The following is a 27,576-nucleotide window of genomic DNA, read 5'->3' on the forward strand; positions in this document are numbered from 1 at the left end:
GCTGTATTTTGATCCTTGTTCGGGTCATAGTCTGGACCATTTTCCTCATCTTGTTCTTCCCCTTCCTTATCTGCTTCTTCACGTTCATCATTATCAGCATCACCATCATCATTATCATGATCATCTTCAGTTGCTTCTCCAGTAAAGTATAATGCTGATCTTGGGCTTATATGCTCACATAAAAAGTGACCAATTTCAAAGTTTCCAGCAAGGAGGACTTCAGCAGCATCATCCAGGTCTCCACTCTCAGGAACTCATCTTGTATGTCTTTGTCAACACTTCATTTGTGAAATATTCTTTGGGTTCAAAGTGAATTTCTAAAACAAAATCCACAGGCTGGCCAGCATCTGAGAACTTCACTTTAATATCTTTCAAGTGCTTCAGAATAGGTTCATCATGTTTCTGAACCATATCACTGAGCAAGTCAACATTCCCAAAAACAGTTAACCAAAATTCAGGAATTCATTTTGGGCCTTTAAAAAAAAATCTCTTTTCTCTTCTTCAATCTTGGTCTTTTCTTTCAGCGCCTCCAAAATTTCATTTTCCTCATCTGGTTTCCATTCACATTCTTCTGTAGGTTCATAAATTGCATTAATAATCTTGAATCACTTATCAAATAAAGGTTGATAGAGAACAGTGTACTTTCTTTCAAGACCATGAACTTCCTCATAAAACTTGGCTTCTATCTGTGCACATTCAACTTGAACATTTTAGAGAGGATTCACTCGTTGTTTAACTACCCTAGGTGAGCGTTCCGTGCCTCCTATTGGCATTTCTGTCAGACCATCAGGGTTCTCTCGGAGGGCTGTGAGAATCTGAGGATTTTGCATCATCTGACATGCTTTGATTTTTGTCTCTTCACCAGTTTTTTCTTCTTTTACTTCTTCAACATCATCCAAATCTTGATCAGATTCAGACTGTTCCATGTTATCGACATCTTCCAAGTTGTAGGAACTCCAAATATCAATGGCTAGCACAGGGAACCAGGCAGTGAGATCAGTGACTGGATGTGGTATTTTATTTTATTTTTATTTTTTAAAATAATTTATTTATTTGTCTTTAGAGGGGAAGGGAAGGAGAGAAGGAGTCCGGACTATGGACTATGGTCCGGACTATGATCCAAACAAGGATGGTTGCCTTTCGTGAGTCCCCCACTGGGAACTGGCCTGCAACCCAGACATGTGCCCTGACTGGGAATCAAACTGCGATCGTATGGTTCACAGGCCCGCACTCAATCCACTGAGCTACACCAGCCAGGGCGGATGTGGTATTTTAATTCAAAGGTGTTGTGGACTGAATATTTGCATCTCCTCTCCCCTCCCCAAATTCATATATTAAAGTCTTAACTCCCAATGTGATGGTCTTTGGAGATGAGATCTTTGGACAATAATTAGAGTTAGATGAGATCATGAGGGTGGGTACCTCATGTTGAGATTAGTGCCCTTATCAGAAGAGATACTAGACAGTTCTCCCCACCCTTACCCTGTGCATGTGAGAACACAGTGAGATGCCTGTCGTGTACAATCCAAGAACACAAGCCTCAGAATGAAACCACCTTGCTGGTACTTTGATCTTTTACTTCCCAATCTGTAGAAGTGTGATACACAAAATTATCTTTTTTAAGACACCTGGTCTATGGTATGTCATTATGGCAGCCTGAAAACACTAAAATAAAAGGGAATATTTTAATGGTATAACATCTCATATTAGGGTAAACTGATGGGAATGTATCTTGCAATTGCTCATCTCTGTATTCCCTTCCTCAAATCACACTATCTAAAACATTACCTTGAATTACCTAAAAAAATCTAATATAATCTTATATAATGTTCATTAGGATTATTTAATCTTGCTGAGTCCAAGAAAACAATTAAGTTCTCATAATTCTGAACCCATTTCTGGGATGGAATTTTTTTGCACTAGTATAAGGGCTGATAAGGGACCCATTTTCTCGAACAGGTTTAAGATGATGAGAAATGTATCCCAATGCTAGAAATATCTGTGAAGTGATCTGATTTTGTAACTGCTATTTGTAAGCTCATGACTCTTGGATGTGTTACATGGGATAGAACTGATTTCTCTAATGATACCTAGAGACAAGGAGGACTGTTCTTAAGTTAACATGAAATGGAAAATTGGCAAAAAACACACAGAGAAAGTTTGCAAATCACAGGATATAACCCTTCAATGCAGACTGTTACAGGGGAGGACCAAGACATCTTATAGAAAATGGTGCACAGCTCTTCCTACTTCTTTTTCAGCTGTGGTGATGACAGTAGTGTTATTTGTCCTTGACATTGACCACCTCACCTTTGTCCTGCCTAGAAAATGACTGGGTAACAGGTGTTGGGAGGGGGAAATGGTGCAAGATTTGAGATGCCCTTTTGTGCTTCAGTATTAGCCAACATGGTATTTCAGAGCCAGCCAGAGGCCACAAGGGATTAGCGCGGCTTCCTTGGAACCATGATGAAGAAACATTCAGGGCCAAGTAAACAACTGTGCTCTCAACTGCTAGCTTGAAAGGGCAGATGTTTGTGTCATTTTGATGGTAAATTCCAAATGACATCCATTGCTGTTATCCTCTTATTAGATCTTCCTTAGACTTGGAGAATAATCCACTTCTCTGTACTGTGTTTGACTAAGGTAGGTTCCATGTTTGTAGTATTGCTAGGGAATGAGTACACAAATAATGGCAATGCATTTCCCACAAACATGTGTACCTGTTTATTATGATCTATTTAAATTGATCTCTACTTAAACTAAAAATCATTAGGAATTATGTATCTTAGTACTCTCAAGTTTCACTGCAATTGGTTCATTTTCTTCTCTAGTTCTTTTAAAATAGTTCATCTCAAACTGTTAATGCTGAAGGACCATTTAAAAAAATTCCAGTTCTTTTTAGACACATACTTTTATAAAATACAAGAAAAATGAATCATTAAGGAAAAGAGAAATACAAAATACAAATGTCAATTTTTCTTATTAAATTCTTCAGACTGTCAAATTACTATAAAATTTTCTCAATGCTTGCTCTGTGTTTTTGTTCTTACCTGTCATTGACCTGTAGCACATGGGTAAATGACCATACTGTGAGCATAATGTAGGCCAATTATTGAGTAAACAAACAGGGTTCTTGGGACTTCTGTTCTGCCCTGTCTTCAGGGCAGAGGGCTCATTATTTTAGAATTGCCCAGAAGTTTCTGGTCTATCAGAACTTGGGGGCTTTTCTCTGGGTTCACAGTCTCTGGAATCCCTCTTTCCATGGCAGGGCAGTGCTCTGAGACATCGCTCCAGATGAATTGGTGTTCAGTTCTCCTTCATGCAGGAACTGATTTAACTGGGCTGGCAAATGCGTAACGTCCATGAGCAGTGCCCTAGGACTATGTGGCATAGGTGGTATGAGGCCAGGTGCCTTTTACTCCAAATGACCTCTTTTGTGTATCGAAGACTTTTCAGGATGAAAATCAAAACGCACACAAGTGGTAAAAACAGCAAGAGTTAGTAGCTAAAGGTTGTGAGTACTGATTGAGAGGGAGGCCTCATGGGAATGGGACAAAGGTCACAAGTAGCAGGAGCTAGGGATACCAGGAGCAGAGCAGAGGGAGCAGTGACAAGAGGGAGAGAGAGAGAGAGAGAGAGAGAGAGAGAGAGAGAGAGAAAGTTCCCCGAGGAGCACTTCCATCTGGGTTGGTTTCACTGATAAGGATTTTAACACCTTTTAGCAGTTTGCTCAGGCCATGGTAAGGGCCTCCAAGCACCAGGCCCTTAACACGGCCTGAGCAAAAACCCAGGGCTTAGACAGCAGGAATCATCTTCTGTTTTGGGAAAATAAAAGCAAGATATATATTAGTGTGACTCCTTTCAAACAAAAACAAAATGTTATTTATCAGATTCATGATATTCTTTACCATCCATCACGTAGTTGGGAAACTATCCTTTAATACTCTTGCTTTCCATTTAGTCAGCACATTTTCTTCCTAAGAATTTCAAATATTTTCACCCATCTTATTTCATTTTATCCACGCATCATTTTTGAAATATTATTCATTTACATATTCAGTCAACAATTCTTCATAGAGGCTTTCTGTCTAGTGGGTAGCAATCTACAACGTGGGTAGGAACCACAATAATTTCTTCCAGATTTGTGAGATTGAACTTCAAGAAGGAAAATATACTTAATGTTTTATATATTTTTAAGATTTAAAAAACCATTATGGACTTTGGTGCAGGTTCTAAAGTAAAAACGATGACAACCCATGCTCTTTCTGTGTGATAGAAGCTGCTCGCTAGCTTCATCATAAGAAGCCTGTAGGGTTTACCAACAGGGAAACACTTCTGAGTGTTTTTGAAGCAGTTTGCTCAATGTGTGTTCATGATTACATTTTTTGCTTATGAAGGTTCTAGCAACACGGGACCTGTCAGAGTTAAAGAGACTTCGGCTGAAATTTGCTTTTCTGTTTGAGACTCACTTATCCCTGTGTACAAACTTACCCTGATTCAGTACACTTTACCTGAGTCCTGTGACATGTTCATTCTCTACGAAATGCTGGTATGTGTTGTGTTCTCTCCTGAAGTTAGGGAGCTGAGATCAGGCTCTCCCACTGAAGAGTTTAAATGATGTTGAAATAAATGAACACAGTTTTTCTATTCCATACATATTATATTGTTTCTTGTACACAACTAATGCTCAAAGATGTATAATCATGGAGAGAACATTTTTATTTTTTGACTTCCAAAATATGAATTCCATTCCTGTGTTTCAGGATTTCCTCATCTTAGGAGGCAAGGTAAGAAGTAGAGCTCACCTCCCACTGAGGTGCTGAAGAGGCTGGGTACTCTTTTTCTCTGTCTCCCTGGGGCTCATCCCATCAGATGGCATTGGATGCCTGAGATTTGGCATCCATGGGCAAAGAAGCAGAAACAGTGAAGAACACTTCATCCTAGTCGAAGTGCTAGGGATGGCTGGAGGAAGGGAGGCATCTGGTGTTCCATGGCTGTGGCAGAAGTGTCTTTGCCCAGCTGGTTCTAAGTGTCATTTTGGTTCTTGTCCTGGTGGTGGACATACACCTGTCCTACCTGTTTACTGAGTGTGGTTTTCCATTCTTTGCTATGATCTGTGAGTTACTCAATACATTCTTTCCCGCTTAATCTGTTGGAGTTGGTTTCTGGTGCTAGCAGTTAAGGATCCTGACTGATATACTTTTAAATGTTGAAATTATGAGAATTTGGTCATCAGAATAATGTGTATTGTCCTCATTCCAATCAACTGAAGGAACACTTGCTTTTTGAGCATTTTGTGGAACCCTTATGGCAATTCCTGAGACTTAGCTCTGGCCACTGTACAGTAGAGCTAAATGAGTCCTGCCCAGCAATGTGCAGAGCAAGCAACTTGGCGATCTCACACCACCTACTTGGGTTTTCCATGCAATGCTGCTGCTCTGGGTCTCCACTAGTCCATTCAGTGTTTCTGACAATTAGAGACAGGGTTCCTTCTTCCAGGTGGGCATAGTTCCTTCCAGGATTGCATTTGGCACGTGGACCTGGTGCTGACCTTTTGTCCCCCTCACCCTCCTAGTCCAGAGCTTGTGCAGGGCATAATTTGCATAACCATATGTTGTAGCCCTGCTGCCCTCCACGGTGATGTCTCCGATAATGCCCCAAAAGGGCTACAGGTGTTGAAGACTTCCTAATCTCAGACCTCAGGAAGGTGACAACTGAGTTGGAAAGGCAAGATAAAATGAGCAGAAAGGCTAAACAACATTAAGAGTTTAGTAACAGTTTAAGATAAGAGAATAGGACCATATTAGCCAAGGTTCTCCAGAGAAACAGAATCAACAGGAGATAAGTATCTCTATATATTTATGTATCTATCTAAAGAGATTTGTTATAAGACTTGGCTAATGTGACTGTGGAGCTTGAAAACTTGAAGATCTTCAGATTTGGCAAGCTGAAGACCCAGGAGAACTAATGGTGGACTTCCTGTCCAAGGGCTCGAAGGCTTAAGACCCAGGAAGAGCTGATGTTTCAGTTCAAGTCCAAGAAAGGAAATGGTCAATGTTCCAGTTAAAATACCATCGGGTAGGAAGAATTCTCTCTTACCTGGGGGAGAGTCCACTGTTTTTTTTTATTGTGTTTATTTATTTATTTTTTATTTTTTTAATTCCAATCTTCATTGGACATTTTTTTCATTACCATTTGATTCCCTTATATTCCCCACCCTCCACCAATCACCATATTGTTGTCCATGAGTCCTTTTTCCTTTTTGCTCAGTCCCTCCACCTCCTAACCTCCCCTGCCCCCACTGGCTGTCATCTTCTCTCCATCTATGAGTCTGTCTCTGTTTTGCTTCTTAGTTCGGTTTGTTCATTAGATTCCACATATGAGTGAAACCATATGCTATTTGTCTTTCTCTAACTGACTTATTTCACTTAGCATAATGTCCTCCATGTCCATTCATACTGTTGCAAGGGGTAAATTTTATTTTTTATGGCCAAGTAGTATTCCATCCCATTGTGTAAATGTCCCATATCTGTTTTATCCACTCATCTATTGATGGACACTTGGGCTGTTTCTATATCTTGGCAATTGTAAAAAATGCTGCAACAAACATAGGGGTCCTTATGTTCTTTCAAATTAGTGTTTTAGGTTCCTTTGGACATATTCCCAGAAGTGGGATCATTAGGTCAAACGGCAGATCCATTTTTAATTTTTTGAGGTATCTCCATACTACTTTCCACAGTGGCTGCAGTAATCTACATTCCCACCAACAGTGTAAGAGGGTTCCCCTTCCCCTACATCCTCACTAGCACTTGTTTGTTGATTTATTGATTATAGCCATTCTGACAGGCATGCTATGATATCTCATTATGGTTTTAATTTGCATTTTTCTGAGATTAATGATGATAAGCATCTTTTCATATGTCAGTTGGCCATCTGCAGGTCCTCTTTGGAGAAGTGTCTGTTCAGATCTTTTGCCCATTTTTTCATTGGGTTATTAGTTTTTGGGTGTTAAGTTTCATGAATTCTTACAAATTTTGGATATTAACCCCTTATCAGATGTATCAGCAAATATATTCTACCATTTGTTGGGTTGTCTTTTTATTTTGTTCATTCCCTTTGCTGTGCAAAAACTTTTTAGTTTGATGTAGTCACATTTGTTTATTTTTTCTTTTGTTTCCCTTGCCTGGGGAGATATATCCAATAAAGAAAATTGCTACAAACAATGTCCAAGATTTTACTGCCTATGTTTTCTTTTAGGATTTTTATGGTTTGGGTCTAACATTTGTCTTTGATCCATTTTGAATTTATTCTTGTGTTAGGTGTAAGAAGGTGGTCTAGTTTCATTTTTCTGCAAGTGTCTGTCCAATTTTCCCAACACCATTTATTGAATAAACTATCTTTAGCCCATTGTATGTGCTTGCTTCCTCTGTCAAATATTAGTTGACTATAAATGTGTTGGCTAATTTCTGGTCTCTCTATTCTGTTCCACTGATCTATGTGTTTATTTTTATGCTAGTACAAAGCTATTTTAATTACTATGGCCTTATAGTATAGTTTGATATTAGGTAGTGTGATTCCTCCAACTTTGTTCTTCTTTCTCAGGATTGCTGTTGCTATGTGAGGCCTTTTGTGATTCCATATACATTTTTGAAATATTTTTTCTAGTTCTGTGAAATATGTTATTGAAATCTTAATAGAAATTGCATTGAATCTGTAGATTGTATTATGGACATTTTAATGATGTTGATTCTTCCTATCCATGAACATGGTATGAACTTCTCCTTACTTGGATCTTCTTCAGTTTCATATAATTTTCCATGTAACAGGTCTTTTACATCTTTGGTTAGGTTTATTCTAGGTATTTCATTCTTTTTGAGGCAGTTGTGAATGGGGTTGTTTTGTTAATTTCCCTTTCTGTTAGTTCATTATTGACATATAAAAATGCAAGAGATTTTTGGATGTTAATTTTGTATCCTGATACCTTGCTGAATTCATTTATCAGTTCTGGTAGTTTCTTGCTGAAATTTTTGGGGTTATCTATGTACAGTATCATGGCATTTGCAAATAATGACAGTTTTACTACTCCATTTCCAATTTGGATGCCTTTTATTTCTTCTGCTTGTCTGATTGCTGTGGCTAGGATTTCCAGTACTGTTTTAAATAAAAGTGAAGGCAGACATCCCTGTATTGTTCCCAATCTTAAAATGAATGCTTGTAGTTTTTTGCCCATTGAATATGATGCTGAGTGGGTTTATCCTATATGGCCTTTATTATGTTGAGGTATCTTCCCTCTATTCCCACTTTGCTGAGAGTGTTTTGTTCTATTCAGGCCTTTAGCTGATTGGATGAGGCTCACCTATGTATACCTATTCAAATGTTAATCTCATCCAAAAACACCCTAGCAGAAATAACCAGAAAAAGTTTTGGCCAGTATCTGGGCATCTTGTGGACCCAGTCAAGTTGACACATAAAATTAACCATCCAAGGACATGTCAAAATTGTGCATAACTAATTGCCCAATGAATTTTATGAATACTAAATACTCAGAGATGTCTGAGTGGGATCAGATAACTTCAGCCTGTGGTTGCCTTGGAAGGCAGATAGGTAAAGAATTAAAAAATTGCCTTCAGGGAAATGAAATATAAAGCCCCAACACCTTAGCAGGGAGCACCTACCTGGAACCTGATATAGTAAACACCTCCCACCCCCACAAAAAACCCTCAAAACTATTCAAAAGATAAAGCTTAAGCTCCATAGCCTAGGTAGAAAAGTTTTCACCATTGGAGCCAAATGCAGTCATTTGGGTCTCATTCCTAAGTGGGCTCTCTTTCTGAGTCATTCTATTACTTCCTTCCATCCTTCACCTAACATTTAGTAAGTCCTACTGAATGCTAGAACCTAGAGCCAAAATAGTTGATTTCTGGTCCCTTCCACACTCCTTGCCTCCTACTCACGTTTGCTCTCCCTGGAATGAACTCTGTTCTTTTCTCTCAAATTCCTTCTTAAAATCCGTGTTTATTGTGCAACCCTCCATTTTTTACTATAAACGTTTCCTCTTCTGAATATGAACATAGTTATTTTTGGTCCAATGCATTCAAAAATGGTGGTAGATCAACTATTTTGTACAGAACTTATCAAAATGTTTTGGTTTTGACTTTAGAAACATGTTTTAGGTTTGTTTCATCTCTTCACTGGATTATAAAATATGAGATCATGTTTTGGGGTATATTAGTATGCTTTATGAATGCTTTCAAAATAAGCATGAGATGTTTGCTGCTTGCACTCAAAGTCTTAGCTAGTAATAATGTAAAAAAAAAGGGTATGTTAGCTCCTCTCATAGTGGCAGGTATACAGATTCAGGGTTGAGACACCTCTCCAACTCAGCAGGGACTGCTTGGGCAATATCTTCTACAGAGAAAGACAACTTGATCTGGTGCTCATAAAGATGACTGCTAGTTTAAATTCCTCTGGAAGAATGAGAAGTAGATGAAAGGGAGTGGCTAGCAGGGCATATCCCCAGAAAACAAGTCCTAATTAAAGTTCATTCTGCACTACCTTTTAGAAGCAACAGTTCTTAATTGCAAGAAATGTATAAATAAGTTTCCAGAGTGGCTTTAGTGCCTACTAAAAGGCCAAGTCTTGAGCAGAAGGAAGAAAAGGAAGCAAATTATGCTCCTTTTTTGTGTGCAAGCAAACTACCAATGCTATCTGACATCTTTACAATTTCACTTCGAGATCACCAATGATAACTCATTTCCTAATGCTGGACACTTAAGTGGAAGCAGATTACTGGGTAAGAGTAGAATGAACAGCATTGCTAATAGAGCCAAACATCAATTTTTTATTTCCAGCCTGATCACTAAACTTTTAACCAAAAGTGCACGTGATACATTGTAAGTGTCCTTATACATCAATAAAATTGATTTGAACAAGTTGAATCAAACCCACAATTAGAGTGAAATTGGCAACACTAATATGTGTTAATGATAGGTGGGCCACCTAATTTTGAGAACTAGTAATGATTAGAATGCAGTCTTGAACATGTCTATTTCACTTCTTAGTAAGCTTGATCTTCTGGTTTTGGCTAAGGTAACACATGTTTGGTAAAAGGAGCTCTTTCTTTGGGTTATAAACGGAATATTCTGTTGCTGCTTGAAACCAAATTACCCAATAAGTTGTTTTCCAGCTAGAACAAGGATGAACTGCCACCTCTAATTTGGTTAGTTGCATTTTCTCTGCATAATCACTTGTGCCTGCATTTCATTGGCCAAAGCAAGTCAGTCAGGTGGCTGCTCTGGAGGCCAAGAGGATTGGAGACATATAATTCTCCCAGGAGAAGGAGCATTGCTAGTCAGGTGGCCAGGCCTAACATTGTGGGCCAGGGATGTAAAATCTTTTCACAGACAGGACAAGAACACTTTTGAAATATTGTAAAATCTATCACAAAGCATGAATCCATTTTTCCCATCAATCTTTAAACAGTTCTGTAAGAAAAAACTTTTTTCAACCTTTTAGTGTTGTCTAAGACATAATTTTAAGTTCCTTTCCATTTTCTGAGCATACTTTACCTGCATTTGCTGGACTATTAAGGTTCATGTCTATGGCGACTGTATCTGTTTTATTCTCAACTAGATCCTAAAGGCCTAGTATGATACCTAGTACATAGAAAGCACTCAATACATACACATCAAATGAATCAAATGTTCCTTTGAGCTTGTGACCTGACCATTGCAGTTGTCATGGAAATATCACCACCCTCACTATAGATCTTGTACATCTTTTAATATAGCTTAGAATCATGTCATGTAACCAAATGACCCTATAAACTTGTTTTGATTCCATTGTTGACTAAAACACTTTAGTTGTTTTTAAACTTTGTCTTCTCACATATTACTGTAAGATTGGCTTTTTGAACATGCATACTGATCTTGACATTTACCTCCTTAGAGCAACATCTTAGTCCATTCAGCCCATTACTCCAGCTGGTCAGTATCTTCTGTAGTCCTGACTTAGTCACCTAATACATTTAGTGTTCTTTTTGTAAGTATCATATTCCATGCAAATTAGGTGAGTTTACCTTCTATGGCTTTGTTCAAGACACTGAAGAAAATGGAGCATGAGACATCTTCCATGAAATGTTCTGTGGCACATTGTCTGAAATGTCCTTCCAATCTAGAAACTTAGCATTTATGGGGTTGCCCAGAAAGCAAACTTGCATGAGCCCAATGTTCGACAGGAGCCTGATTCTAGGCTCCATCATGTACTAGCATGCTATTTAACACGTTTGAGTCCTGGTTTTCTCTTTGTATAATGGGGGGGGTGGGATTGGAGAGGGTAAGTTAGATTCTTTGCAGAACGTATGTGAGATGCTTAGCTCTGTTCCCAGTAGGTACTAGAAACCATGTTTCTTCCTTTCCTGCTCCCTCAAGTGTTCTGTTTGCAGCAATTCTGGGATATCTTTTCACTGGGTTCAGAATTATAAGGCAAACTTACCAAGTCCCTTGATTCAAGTATAGTCCCCACACCCAGAAATACCCTTTCTGGATATTGGAACATAAATGTAACACCAAGTCTGTGAAGTGTCCATTTTCAAGTAGCCAGGAATCTTGGAAAAGTTTTTGAATTCACATTTACATAAAAACAATGTACATGTGTAATCCTAGGAATGTCTTTGGAAACATGTTGCCCTGGATATTTACTTAGAAAAACAACTAACTCTAATGAGACTCTTGGGCTATACTTTTTTCCTTTTCTATTTTTAAAAATCAGATTCTCTTATCTCATTGTATGTTGCTCAGGCACATCCATTTTAGTCTGAGCTGGGTAACAGAGGGGAAGCACAAGAGGAATACAGCTCTGGAAATCCATGCTTTGAAAATCCCACTTGTAGCTAATAAAGAGGAGCTTAGATGAGATAAGAGAGGGCTCTGGGGATTTGGGGCTGTTTCTCTTCTTTTCTCTTGATCTCAAATGTCAAGTTCATTTTAACCTAAACTTCTGACACTTTTTCTCTAATGAAATACCTACATATATGTGCAGGACTGCACCGAGCAGTGCATTTCTGGTCCAACTATTATTCTTCACTTTAGCTGGATATGGAAGTATGTCTAAGTTTTAGTGCATCAAGAACATTGCACTTAACTTTAAGTGCATTTTTATTTGTGCTGGTTCAGTTATTCAGTCGTTAACCAAGTTAAAGTCCTTCTGCTTGGGCTCAAACCTCACAGCTGGGTCCAAGGCCTCAGACCCACCCGGGTCCCAGTGTAAAGGTGCTTTAAAACACATCGGCAGAAGGCCCCAATATACAGCTTGACACAAAGGTCAAAGCATTTCTAGCTGAAAGGGAAGTATAGAAAATAAGAGGGCTGGGCCTGAGTTTACCCAGCATGAAAGATTTAAGCAGGGAGTTATGTGGATGAGAAGAAAAGTAGCCCAGTGACGATCTGGTCAGCTGAGATGATGGCCTGTTAGACCGAGGAGCAGGGGTGGCCTGAAATCTGCATTGTTTATCAGCTATTTCCTATTATTTTCTTTGTGCCTAGTTTTAGTGGATTCAGAATTTTTCCTTTCTATGTTTTGCAATTAAGTTTTCTGAGGTAATGGTGAATTATATTTTGGGTATTACATCCCTCTTTTGATTATACACACACACACACACACACACACACAGTAGGAAGAGCTGTAGACCGTAACAGAAAATCTAAGTCAGATTGCAATTGTTCAGAAACATTACTTTATTATGTGACAGTTGAACTTCATGAATTTGAATTCTAAGAATTCAAAATTTATGAATTGGAGGCAGAGGTCTCCCCAGTTTGTCTTACATTTAAAGAAAGAGAAAGAATCTGGGAAACAGAGTAATAATGGAAGTGGGCTTTCATATCTACCTCATTAGGAAGGCATGCTGTTTCTAGTATTTTGGGGGACAAAAAATTACTTAGAAAGTTATTAGTATGCCAATTAAAAGACCTTATTGTCTATTCATCAAAATAAGTCTGTAAGCATCTCTGTTTCTAATAATTTGTAACCCTCTGTTCTTTATTGGGTGTAATAGCTTTTATTTTATATATATAAAAAATATATATATATATTTAATATTCCTTAATTCATACTAGGCTATCTTTCATTAGTCCAAGTCATTAATATTCTATCTTATACTAAAGTGTCTATTGAGGGGTTTATAAACAGACTTTTTAAAAGGTATCTAGGATGTGACCTTTCCTATTTAATGGAATAAGTTTCTGTATGTGGAAATAGAATAAATACACTTGTTACAGAACTTATTCTAGAGAATTTAAGAGATTATATTAAGGGAATGGCAGCAAAAGTGATAAAAATAAAACAGGATGGGAGGTAGTCCTTGTAGAGATAGTGAAATAAGCCTGTTAGAAAGTTGGTGAGAAACCATATATTATACAGTATTTTGGTAATTTAAGAACGCACCAGTGAAAAGGAAACAAACTAAGAATGAGAAGAACAGTATCCTGAATAGTATGGACAGTTGAAGGGAATTTTAGAGGAAGGTATTTAGTCACATACCTGGCTGTTCTCTGAGAGATCACATTGCAGCCTCCATTTTCATTTCAAAATATGGAGCGCAGACGAATGTTTTGGATAGTAACAAGGGATTGAGAGGATTATGTAAAGTGGTGCTGTTGAAAATCTCAGCGTAGAGATGTGTTCCAGTTGTCTAGCTTCCATTCTGGAGACTAGAAAAAAGTAAAGATGACTTCATTACCCAAATGCTCAAGTCAATGCAAAATGTTGGATAGGCTGACAGACGTCATCGCCCTTTCTTCCTCGCTGGGTGAATAGTGAACCACATGTGAAAAAATTGGAACCAGATGGCTCTAAAGCTAATGCCTCCATTCCTCTGGAATATGTGTGTGTATGTGTGTTTATATTCATATGTATGAATACATATATGGCTGTGGCATGGTACACATGGAAGAACTACCATTTTATCTTTTTTATTTTTAATTGTTGTTCAAGTACCCTTGTCTCCATTTTCTCCCCACCACTCCCCCTACCCCAGCCATCCCCACCTCTCATCCTCAATCCTACCCCCTTTTTGCATCCTTACACACGTTCCTTGACAACCCTTCCCCCTTCCCCTGCCTTATCCTGTTCCACCTCCCCTCTAATTACTGTTTATTGTGTGGCATTTCAAATGTACACAAAGTAAACAGAATAGTAAAATAAACTCCCTCGTACCAATCACTCATCTTCAATCATTAATATTATCCTGCCCTCTTGCTTCATTTATACCTCTACTCATTCTCAATCTCCTATTCAAAGATTTTTAAGTTTGACCCACTCCTCTTTTTTACACGGTGCAGCCAAGGCCAACTCCCAGAGGCGGGGCATCAATATGCTGCATCGTTCCCTGGTGAATTCCACCACCCTCCGTTTTTCTCTAGGTCCCACCTACATTTGCCAGGTAGTTTCTCTGTCTTAGCTCCAACCCTATTTCTGGCGATTGGATCTCAGTGCTGTAGCCTGGAACATACTCAGAAATCTATTCCATATGGCCCCTCAATAGCCAATCTTTAGCTCTTCCTCACACCCATTTGGTTAGGATTGGTGGTGTGGGCCCAGACCATTTTCAGTGCTATCTTCTTGTTTGATGATAGGCAAAGGCAAAAAGTTTGAGCAAATGACTGTGAGTTAGTATAGCAGGTTTAAGGGCAGGAGACAAGACCATTTTTCTGTTGATAGACTAATTTTAGGATTTTTTTTCCTTAAAGGCATTTGGTCCCCATGTCTGTTGATTTCCCCAGAATGAACATGGTATGGTAAAGCTTTAATATAATACACCCTATTTTCTTTTTTAGGCACTAAATATAGAGTTAAGTTCAAAAACTCTATATTCTATGTCCTCAAGGTAATACCTTTCTTTGGAGCTTGAGAAAAAAATGGACTTTAATATACTGGGGAGAGAGGAAAGGTTTGAAAGACCAATATCAATCAATGAGGTATTATTCATTTTTTCATTCTTTTTTGTAAGTTCTCACATTTGGTTAAGAATATTAGATTTAGCATATCCATCTAATTATAAAAGCTAAGTAGAATATTGGAGGCTATGCACAACCAGTAGAAATATATTTAGAACAAATTTGGTTTTCTTCAATAAACTCTCATTTAACAATTTAAATTAAAAAATTTACTTAGAGATTATATATGTATATATAATATACAAGCATACCCCTATTTTTAGAAAAATGAGTGTATTTTGTATTCTTCAAAAATATTCCGAAGAATTGCAGCATTTGGTACATTGATGTTCGTTCTACTCATGTATTTTTGTTTGTTTCGGTTTTGGGTTTTGTTTCTTCTCCTCATCCCCATTCCAGCCTTTGACTTTCTAGATAAGAACACTCACCATTTCTTGATTTATAACCACCTAAAACTCCTCTGGTCTTTTGGCCATTTTAAAGAAAAGTCTGGCATGTTTCTTTGTTCTGTAATTTTTTGTTACTCTCATTGAGCAATCCTAAGGTTTAGTTTGTTCTTGTTTTTTTTTGTTGTTGTTTTTTGGGGTTTTTTTTGCCTGCTCCCAGCACTTCAAAAGTACAATCAGATCTTTGCTAAACTTAAAATACATCTTTATACTTCTCAAGTGATACTTGCCATCTTTTTTTCTTATACTGCTTATATGTGCCTCCTTTTTCCCTCTGCAAGAGTTGACTTTGATGATCCTTAAACTTCTTTATTCTTCATATCTCTTTGTCTCCTCCTTAAAAATAAAATCTAGTGCATGCTGACTGATGGCAGCTTATTTCTGATGGATTTACTTTGTACAAACACACAGCACTGAAGCGCTTTTGAATTGTGTATGAAATCTATGTCCAAATTTTTAAAAAATAACAACTTTGCCAGCCGTGTGCCTTTAAGGATCTGCTCTGTTTATTCCTTTCTGCAGCTGAGGACCACTGCTGATTTAGTTTGGATTTGTGGGAGCAAATGATCCTTTGAGTGTAAAACTGTATGTCATTTGGAACTGAAATGCTTTCACACACTCCAAGTACACAAATGCAAAATGATGAAAACCTGGCATTGGTATAATTACTGGAGATGGGATTGCTGAACTAGCTGAAGGCTGAAATTCCAACCATTCCATGACTAAACTAATTCCTTGTTTATTTTTACCTGAATTTCTTTTTTCTTCTGGATCACTAAAGCCATTGTCATAATGAGCAGTGACCACTCTAACCTGTATATTCATATGTTAAATCTGAATCTACCCATGCCATTGTTAACCACAGAGTAGAATAAACATATACTGGTGATAGTGTGAAAATAAGTTTCAGGCGATCAAATATTTGCCCAGCTTTGACAGTAGCAATATGTATTGCTGCTGTACTTCTAGTTTAGCAATATCTGTGCAAGTACATGCAAAATCAGGTCTTTGGAGCAGTTTTTCTTGAGTACATTTTGCAGATCTCTTTAGCAAGAAGAATCTCTGTATCCAGCTACATGATCTTCAGGAAAAGCTACTTTCCTCCTGCAAGACTCCTTGCTTTTTCTGGAAGGAAGGTTTTAGGTGAAGTTGGGAGGATCTCGATGTCGTTGCAGCAGAAATAGGCCTCCTTGTCATCTAAACAAGAGAACCTTGCCATTCAGGGTGCCCTGCAAGGTGGGAATGGTACAAGGAAACTCAACTTTCTCTCACAGCATGGATCAGGAAGACAGCCCTTCTAAGAGATATGTAAATACTGGGGAGTTGACTGCTTTGCCTCATGCTACACTCAAAAGCCATCCTGAGGGGAAAGAAGTATGCTTTTGTCAACACTGAGTTCTCCCCTTTTTTGCCCTTCTGAATAAAGGTGGAGGACACTGGGAAGAGTGCCATTCTGGTTTTCTTTTTTAAAAATATTTTATCCTGGAGAATTTTTCAAGAATAATTTCTTTTTAACCCTTCATCCTCCAATGCTTCTAGCTTCAAGGTCAGGATTAGCTTAGTTGATCAGCTCTAGAAATGGAAGTCAGACAAGTCAAAGCTGCAAGAAACAGTCAACCACTGTTCTTGTTCTGCCTTTGTGCATTTGGTGGGTCCTACAAAATGTGAGTAGGAATTTGGCTGCTGGAAGTTGGTACCTCCCTTTCACCCAGCCCAATATCCCATTAGAAGGACAGGGCTCGGCATGGACCTGGTTTCCAGTGGGTGAAGCAGTTGTTTACTTTCTTTCATGTTTCATTAATTTCTTGGAGCAGTGTCCAGCATCTTTTACCTCATTTGTGTCATCTGTTACTACTACCCTGGGTATAAACTTGATACAGACTTTTATTATGTTTATGGGACTGAGCTGCTTGTGACTATAGTATTCAAAACTCCCTGGCTTTCTTCCAGAAATTTGCTGTATAAACTTCACAACGATATGAAACAAGTTCCCCCAAAACCAAACCCTTCATGCTGAACAACTGTGTCAGGTCTTTTGCTCGCTTTTGCTTTTCTCTCATAGCAGATGTCAGTGGATGGTGGATATTCTCAGGTGGGGGGGTCCAAGGAAAATCCCATGTGATTGACAGGGGCCCACATAGGGTCACCCAGGTCAGACCTGACATACGATCAGGTGAAAATTCAGCTCCAGAAACTTGGAGAAGACCCCAGCTCCGGAAACCATTTTTAAAGAAAATTAAACTTCCTAAAATGGTTTAAACACATGTTTTTAATACTTGTTAGATGTCTTTTTCTTTCTGGAAAAGACATGCTTCAAGAAAATGAAGAAAAATATAAATATTTGGCAAAATACTCTTTTATACAAATGCTCCTGGGGAAAAGCAAATGCAAATTGTACATGTTACCAAGCTGGGCTCTGTTCTACCACCTGCGTTTTGTTTTCCTTTCTTCTCGCTTTATTGTATGTACAATAGTTTGCTTCATATGACTTCCTAATTAAATATTTAACAGCACATAACTGTGGAGGTTGGATGATGTTAGGCTGTGTTTTATTGCAATAGCTTAATGTATGTAATTGTGCTTTGTGGTGGTGTTATAAACCACACGGAGGGCTCTCTTCCCTGCAGAGACCCTAGTGCACCTCAAAGAGAAGACTTCAATCTCTGTTAGCTCAGAGAACCAACCTACTGCAGTGCTGAAGTGGAAGCCCTAACATGTTCCAATTCAACTGCTTCTTTAGGGCACAGCTCCCTATTGCTTAGTGGGAAAGGATGCTTCGTTGCTTTGTCATTTATTTTAGAAAGGCTTATTTGTCTTTATATCGAGTGGAAAGGGGGATAGAGATGGAGAAACAATCCACAGCAGAGATGGTAAAAGAGAGCCGATTATTGACAAGAGGGAATATTTCTCTTTTCATAGCTCTTAACTTTCTCAGAATGATCCTCTCATTATATGTCTCTTAGGTTATTTTTCTATTTGCAGCTGCTTAAATTTATGATTATCATCCCTATTCACCTTGGCAAAGCAGAAGTTCTTGGACTCAGGAGCATAACCTGTACCTTTGTCATGAATACCTAGTTTTTTCTCTTTTTTTCCTTGTTGTTCAAATACAGTTGTCTCCATTTCCCCCCACTACTCCCCCCATCCCAGCCATCCCCACTTCCCACTGTTGATCCTACCCACCTTTGGTTTTGTCCATGTGTCTTTTATACATGCTCCTGAGAACCCCTCCCCCTTAGGCATTGGCCTCCTAGCCTTTTCTTTATGTGAGATCTGTTTTGTACTTTTGTGAATGCTTTACTGTTATCAATGTATTTTCCTGGATCTAGTATTAGCTATGATTTGTAAGAAGAAATGTTCAAATAAGATTACTTTTAGCTGACAATGAAAATGACCTTTTATTTTTCAGCCATTTCTCTAGCAAAAATAAAAGCAGTTCACTTTATTGAGTACTTACTATATGTTAGGCATTATTTTTAGTTCTTTATATGTATTGATTTTTTAATTTTCATAAATATCTGTGTGAGATAGAGGCTATTATTATTCCCATTTTGTAGATAAGGAATCTTGGAAAGGTTAAATAAGTTACCCAAGATTTCACAATTAATAAGTGTCTTTCTCTGTTCATCAAATGTAAGTCATTTAATACTCTAAATAGAAAAGCATCCCAGAGAAAAATAAATTGAGAACATATAAGACTAAATCCATCACCAAGACATTCCATCAGAGTTGTGGTTGTGATAGGCCTAACTTTCCCCTAAATATTGGCTTGCAATCACATTCCATTACTCACATCTACACTATATATAGCAACAATATGTCATCTAAAGAAGGATGACTATGAGAGGTGATGCTAACAGATTCTAGTGTATGTCTCCTTTTCCTTTGGCTGCTGTTGTATGTAGTAGGTAAATTATTCCTAATCAGAGAACTGAGAAGAATAATACTTAAAAGCAAGTTAATCAGTTTCTCTGAGTCTAGATACCTGATCACAAACATATGACCCTTGCTTTTCTTATATTTAGGGGACAGGCTGGGTATTTATTTTTTCTCATGTATTTACTTAGATGAATATGTACTCATGGATATTTTATGGATTATAATCCATTACTATTATGATCTTTATTATCTCTTATTGCTCAAAATGTCCCAGCTTTGGCCATTGGGAGCTTCTTCAAGTTGATTCTTGTGTCCTTTCAACAAGTCATCACTTTTTTAGAGCACTTCTTTACTTTCTCAAACCACAAGATGTTCCAGGATCATCTTATGTTTTTCCTGTCCCAGCTCTAGAACCAGCCACTTTTCCAAGGATCCCAGGTCTCTGTTATTAGAGAATATTACAACGTTTTCCCCTTATTCATGGTTTTGCTTCCTTTGGTTTCAGTAGCTTGTAGTCAGCCATGGTCAGAAAACATTAAATGAAAAATTCCAGAAATAAACAATTCATGAGGTTTAAGTTGCATGCTGTTCTGAGTAGCATGATGAAATTTTGCACTGTCTCATTCTGTCAAGCCTAGGACATCAATCTTCTCTTCAGTGAGTGTATCCATACTACATAGGATACTCACCCATCGGTCACTGTTGGTTACTTAGTAGCCTTCTTGGTTATCAGATTGACTGTCAAGGTATTACAGTACTTGTGTTTAAGTAAACTTATTTTATATAATAATACCACATTCATATAAATTATATTATAGTATATTGTTATAATTATTCTATTTTATTATTGTTGTTGTTACTCTCTTACTGTGCCTAAGTTATAAATGAAACTTTATTATTGGTATGCATTAATGGGCAAAGCATAGTTTATCAAGTTAAGGTATATGTAGAGTTAGGTGCTAGCCACAGTTTTGGCTTCCACTGAGGCTCTTGGAACATATACCCCAAGGATAAGGAGGGAATAGTGTATGTCCATAGGACAAAAAAGGATGCAATAAAATAAACAAGAAAACAAACAAAAACCAAGAAAAGTTACATTAAACTGTTTTCAATAATAATATTGTTGGTATATGTGTCTCATAAGTGTTGGTATTGTTTGCCAAGAGCATTATGTGATGAAACAAATAATTGTGTTGGTGTCACTACGTATCAAGTTTTTCAAATTGAGAACCATGAGATACAAATGTAAGAACCATGAGGTTAACTTAAAAACCCTGTAGTCTTGAATTGAAACTGCTTTTAACAATTTAAACTCATGAAGTATTTTATCTTTAAAAATATATTTCTTAGCTCCACCCACCAAAAGGCCAAGAAACAATGGCCAATCTATTAGCAGTGAGTGCCCTCAGTGCACAGATTGTCATCTCTAAACATAATTTTCCATGTTTAGGAACCAGTGTTTCTTAGAGAAATGACTGATATTAGCCAGGGGGTAGGAAAGGTACAAGATAGAGCTGGAATATCTTGCCATGGCACAGAACAAGAAAGGTATCAAAGACCAATTGTGTTGTGTCAAAAAACAAACAAACAAACTTCAGGAGCCAACTAAAAGAAGTTTACATCATCTAATATGGGTCAATTTGAACATCAGTAAAAGTAATAACTGCAATAAACTGAAGCACTTAAATACATTTAAATTTTTTAGGAGGGATCCGAAAAAAATGGAAATATCTTCTAGGGGTGGGTCCTTGTAGTACAGGCTTTCCCCACTAGGTGGGTGTCCTAAGAACACATCTGTATCAGTGTACCAGCTGGAATTTTAGTGAGAGGCTGTGTTTGGCTTCAGTGATTTTTTTTTAAGGACTCTTTCAACATGTTTGCTCATTCATGATGGGAAATTTACCAGTGCACCTGCCCACTCCACACCAAGTGTGCAGCAGTTTTTGACCAAAAATGGCATGACTCCTGTGCCCCACCCTCCCTATTTATTCCATTTTACCCCCAGCACCTTTTTTTTGTTTCCCCTGGATGAGAAAAATCCTCATAGGAAATGTTTTGCTGATGTGGAAGAGGTGAAACAAAAAGTGGCAGAAGCACTAAAAGGAATCAAAATTGAAGAGTTCAAAAACTGTTTTGAGAAGTAGAAAAAATGTCTCCATAGGTGTATTGCATCAAACGGAGACTACTTTGAAGTTGACTGAAATTTAAACATGTAAGAATAAATACACAATTTTTTAATAAATATACTCCAGTTTTTTGGGGGTCCCCCTCATATATGAGGCTATATATAATTAGAAACAGGAAACATCATTGTTGACTTTTAGAAGATGCTAAGGAGCCAACTCACATAGTGAATGAATAATATTTTTATTCTGCCTTTTTCTCATGAGTTATATCTCTAAGTAAACAACTAAGTGATTAGAGGGAATTCTCTTTATAAAAGGATCCTAAGACTTCTGGACAAGATGGAGGCACAGGTAAACACAGCTTGCCTCCTTGTGCAACCACTTTAAAATTACAACTAACTTATAGGAAAACCATCACTCAGAACCATCAGAGATTGAGTTGAATGGAAGTCCAGCAACTATGGAATTAAAGAAACCACATCCATCCAGATGCAGAATGGACTGGTCCCACACCCACATGTGGTGGATAAAAATTCAGAGGGGATATCGTGAAAGCAAGCAGTCCCAGCCCAACACTGACACCCCCCAACCCCTGCTCTGCTCAGGGTTCCAGTGCCAGGAAAATAAGTCCTCAGAACTTCTAGGTATAAAAACCAGTAGTGATTGAGTTGGTGGAAGAAACTGCTGGATTCCCAAGTAGTTCTTCTTTTAAAAAAAGATTTTATTTATTTATTTTCAAAGAGAGGGGAAGAGAGGGAGAGAAATATCAATGTGTGGTTGCCTCTTGTGCACCGAATACTGGGGACCTGGTCTGCAACCCAGGCATGTGCCCTAACTGGGAATCAAACCAGCGACCCTTCGTTTTGCAACCTGTGCTCAATCTCCTGAGCTACAACAGCCAGGGCCCAAGTAGTTCCTCTTAAAGAACCCACACAAAGACTTACTTGGACTCACTCCCTCTCAGCTCCAGCTCTAGAGGAGGGGGCAGCTTGAAAGGAACCAGTGGATATGGGGAGGAACTGAAGTGTCTGACATCAAGATGAGAGCTTGGGGAAGGTTATCTCCCAGACAGAATGGTGGGCAGAAGCCATTGTTCCTTTTCAGAACCCTTCTCCCACAGAGCCATAGAGCGAGCAAATGGGTGCTATATCTGAATCTTCATAAACCTGACTCACATTATTTGCCCTGTCCTAAGACTCCATCCCACCCAACTTATGGGCCCACTCAACTGTAGCTTTTCCATGTGAATAGCTGGTCTCGGCTCATGCTTCACATCTCCCTAAATACTATCAAAAAAGCAATAGCTGGCCTCAGCAAGCCCCCATGTACCTCTTCCTAAGTGATCCCAGGCCTGGCACTCCCAGCACCCAACCTAGGTTCATAGCTTGTCTTCACCTGGGATCCTCCAAGTCCAGCACAAGTAGTAGCCATCTGCAGATTGCTTTGTAGCTCATCCTGAGGGGCCCCAGGCAAAACACAGGTGGTAACTCACCTTGGCCTGCAAAACCCAGAGAACCACAGGGTCTATGCACCCAGTGGAAAGCTACAGACCACATCAGAGCACCACCACCCTGCCCCTGCACAGCTGATCCCCCATGGAAAGTGGAGGTTGGGGTCAGTGGTCACAGCCAGTCCTTGTAACTGACTGGCCTGGGTAAATCCCTCCCATTGACCTGCCAATAGAAATCAAGGCTCAACTACAAGAGGAGGGTGTACTTGGCCCACATTGAGTGTATACCTTGAGTACCCAACTTGCATGATACAGGAGGCTGTGCCACTGAAACCTACAAGACATCTAATACATCAGGCCATGCTACCAAGACAGGAAGTCATAGCAGCTGTATCTAATACACTTAAACAAATACAGGGAGGCTACAAAAATGAGAAGAAAAGAAGCATGGCCCAAATGAAAGAACATATCAAAACTCCAGAAAAAGAACTAAACAAAATAGAGATAAGCAATCTATCAGATACAGAGTTCAAAACACTAGTTATAAGGATGCTCAAGGAACTTAGTGAGGACCTCAACGGCATAAAAAGATCCAGTCAGAAACAAAAGATATACTAATTGAAATAAAGAACAAGTTATAGGGAAAAACAGTAGAGTGGATGAAGCCAAGAATCAAATCATGATTTGGAACACAAGGAAGAAAAAACAACCATGCAGAACAACAAGAATAAAAAAGAATTTTAAAAAAGGATAGTGTAAGCAGTCTCTGCGAAAACTTCCAAGTGTTCTAACATTTGCATCATAGGGGTGCCAGAAGGAGAAGAGAAAGAAAAAATTGGAAATCTATTTGCAAAATAATAAGAGAAAACTTCCCTAATCTGGTTAAGGAAATGGACATGCAAGTTCAGGAGCACAGAGAGTTCCAAACAAGATGGACACAAAAAGGCTCACTCCAAGACACATAATTTAACTGCCAAAGGTTAAAGATAAAGGGAGAATCTTAAAATCCACAAGAAAAAATCAGTTACTTTTTTTACTTACAGAGGAGTTCTCATAAGACTGTCAGCTGATTTCTCAAAAGAAACTATACAGGCTACAAGGGATTGGTGAGACATATCCAGAGTCCTAAAAAGCAGGGACCTACAGCCAATATTGCTCTACCCAGAAAAGCTGTCATTTACCATGGAAGGATAGTTAAAGAGCTTCCCAGACAAGAAAAACTAAAGGAATTCATCATCACCAAACCATTATTATATGAAATGTTAAAGGAACTTATTTAAGAAAAAAAGAAGATCAAAACTATGAACAGTAAAATGGCAATAAATACATATCTATCAACAGCTGAATCTAAAAACAAACTAAGTGAACAAGAAGAACAGAAATAGAATAATGGATACAGAGAATGTTTTGATGGTTGCCAGATGGGAGGGGAATGGGTGAAGAGGTGAGGGGATTAAGCTACAGAATAGCCATGGGGATGTAAATTACAGTATAGGAAATGGAGTAGCCAAAAAAATTATATGCATGACCCATGGACATGAACAGAGGTATGCAGATAGGCTGAGGGAGTCAGGTGTACTGGGTGGAGAGAGGCAAAGGGGGAAAATGTGGGCAACTGTAATAGCATCATCAATAAAATATAATTTAAAAATAATAAAAGGATCAGATACTAAAATAAGGAAAAAGAATTAGAATATCACCATTCTGTAATCCCTAGTAGATTAAGGGCATGGTCATTTAATTTTCTGAAACCAGTTCTAATATGTGTGTTGGGGGGGTCCTAACTACCAAGAAACAATTCTTGAGGCAGCTGAGTGTCCTACAAATCAGTTCAATTCTTACACTATCTACCTGGAGATAGTATTAGATTCCATAGGCTAAGGGTTTATTCCTATAAAACACAGCCCCTTACCCCAACCCCTCAGATGCCAATTACAGGTGTTTCTACCACCCTCTCTTTGGGTTCTATTAATTTGCTTGAGAAACATTGTACTTACTAGATCACTGGTTTATTATAAATGGTTACAACTCAGGAACAGTCAGATGGAAGAGATGCATAGGGCAAGGTATGGGGAATGGATAGGAACTTCCATACCCCCTCCCTGAGTTAGCCACTTGCTCCACCATCTTCACATTGTCACCAGCCAGGAAGCTGTCTGAACAACATCCTTTTGGGATTTTATGGAGGCTTCATTACCTAGGCATTCTCGTTTAAGTCATTGGCCATTGGTGATTGATTCAACCTTCAGCCCCTCTGGAGGTGGGGAAGGGGTGGGAGGTGAGACTGAAAGTTTCCACCCTCTAATCACGTGGTTGGTTCTCCTGGAAACCAGCCCACCCTTTGTGCTTTCCAAAAGTTACCTCGTTAACATAACAGAAAACACCTTTGTCTCTCTCATCACTTAGGAAATTCCAAGAGTTTTAGGAACTCTGTGCCAAAAATGAGAACGAAGATTAAATATACACATTTCTCACTATAAATCACAATATCACATCATCAGTAACTGCTAACATTACAGAAAGAGAGTAAACCAGATAGTATGTTGAAATACACAACACCACTTATAACATATTTTTGCCAAAAATTGAACCCCAATCTAATAAATCCACTAGAAGTAACTACCAAACTACAGAGAACTAAGGTAAATGTTAAACCACACCATGGAATAAATTCAGTAAACTATGTGTTTTAATACATACACAAATTGTATGTGTGTACAAATTATAAGGACAAAGTGGTAGTAGAGGGGGTCCTACAGATCAAAAGAAATTTAAGAAATATTGCATAATTGCATTGTAGAGTCTTGTTTGTGTGCTCATTCAAACAAAAACCATGAGACAATTGGGGAAATTTCAACACTGAGGACATAATTGGTTGTGTAAGAAATTACTAATTTTCTTTTGGGCCAATTATAATTTTGTGGTCATGTTTTCAGAGTCTTTATCTTTTCTAGTGTGGATGAAAAGGGGACCATATACTAAACTTGACAATCTCAGAAGAGGCCTGCATGGTGGGCCATATAAATTTAGAGGTCTAAAGTACCCACACATGAGGGTCTGAAATTAATACTTTCTAGCTAAAAGCAAATCACGGTGGGTAGTCATGTTCTAGACCAGTATCTTTCGTGGCAAGAGTTCATCTTTGGTTAACTGAGCCTGTCTACTGTCTTTTTGCATCTATGATAACATACCTTTGGACTGTCTGGGTAATTTTCTTTTTTTCCAGCCCCTCAGGGCACAATCTCCTACCAGAGCAGAGACTACAAATTCCCTCATTGTTATTATTGTCATGTTAATTGTAACTGTCAACTGTCCTATACCCACCAATATAAAAAAGGTATGTGTCTATTCGTTTTACTTTAATGCAATCCCAGAGATTCCCACCCCTTTCTCCTGCCTCCCTAATCTACCACCAGTGGATTTCATGTACCACCCCCATGTCTCCTCCTTTGATTGTAATGTATAAAATAAGATGCAAAACTACCATTCTCTGGAGCATTTTCTCGATCTATTGAGATTTTGCTTCTCAGCTCAAATAAACCGATAAAAATTATATAGGTTTAGAGTTTCTTATGTTGACAATAGATATATGTTGAAGTACTTGTAGAGAAATGATGCCTGGCATTTGCTTCAAAATAATCCATGGAAGGAAGAATAATGGGAATACATATGAGTCAAAATTGGCCATGAGTTGATTTTTGTTGAAGCTGGATCATAAGTACATAGAGTTTAGATATTGCTCTCTCTGCTTTTGTATGTGTTAGAAATTTTCTGTATTGAATGGGGGGAAATGGCTGGAGAAGCTTAGGTTGAAGACCTTCTTAGGCCCTGGTTTCAAGAACTAGAATACCCTCAGTTCTCAGTGATTGCTGCCTCCTCTAAGGTCCTCAGATACTTCCAGGTGTAGAAACTCTATCAGGACTTAAATTAGTTTTGGAACCAACTTGGTGACCCTCAGCCTGAAAGAATGAAGACATAGAAGCTTCAAAAAGAATCTTTTCTAATTATTACAAAAATTATAATTTATAATATGTAACAAATTGCCACAAATGATAGGGCTTCACACAGCACAAAATTATTCTTTTACAGTTATGGAGGTTGGAAATCCACAATGAGCTTCACTGAGCTCAAATCATGGTGTCAGCAGGGTTGTGGTCCTTCTGGAGATCTTGTGGAGAAGTTGTTCCTTGCCTTCTCCATCTCCTAGAAGCTGCCTACATTTCTTGGGCCCATGACTGCATCACCCTGACCTCTACCTTTGTCTTCACTTCTTTGACTCTACTGCTTTTCTTTTTCACTAATAGGACCCTTGTGATTGCATTGGTTCTTCTTGTATTATAAAGATAATCTCATCTCAAAACCCTTAATGTAATCATATCTGCAAAGTTCCTTTTTCTCTGTAAGGTTGAAAAGTTGTAGGGATTAGGATGTGGACACCTTTGTGGAGGGCATTATTCTGATTAGTACAAAGAGAAATGAAGAAATTGGGAAATACGATTAATAAGGGAAGGTATACCAATCAGAATTCAGCCAGGAAATATAGTTCATTTTAATATTTTAAACAGAGCACATTTAATACAGAGAATTTGTTGCACAAGAGATGGGAGATCTGAAAAAGTCAAAGGATGGTGAAGTACCTCAGAGTTTGAAGTACAGCTTCTACTGAATCCTTGTCACTTTTATGTCATTGTAAAGTTGAAAAATCTTAAGTCACAATGTTC

At 38.3% G+C, this 27,576-nt stretch overlaps 1 pseudogene; it reads right to left on the minus strand.

The window, feature by feature from the left end:
* Nucleotides 1-246: 246 nt before the first annotated feature.
* Nucleotides 247-3,915, minus strand: LOC118985154 (nucleosome assembly protein 1-like 1; annotated as a pseudogene).
* Nucleotides 3,916-27,576: the final 23,661 nt, after the last annotated feature.

Source organism: Sturnira hondurensis, unplaced genomic scaffold (genome assembly GCF_014824575.4).
Source record: "Sturnira hondurensis isolate 20B ecotype Veracruz unplaced genomic scaffold, ASM1482457v3 Scaffold0004136, whole genome shotgun sequence".
NCBI lineage: Eukaryota > Metazoa > Chordata > Mammalia > Chiroptera > Phyllostomidae > Sturnira > Sturnira hondurensis.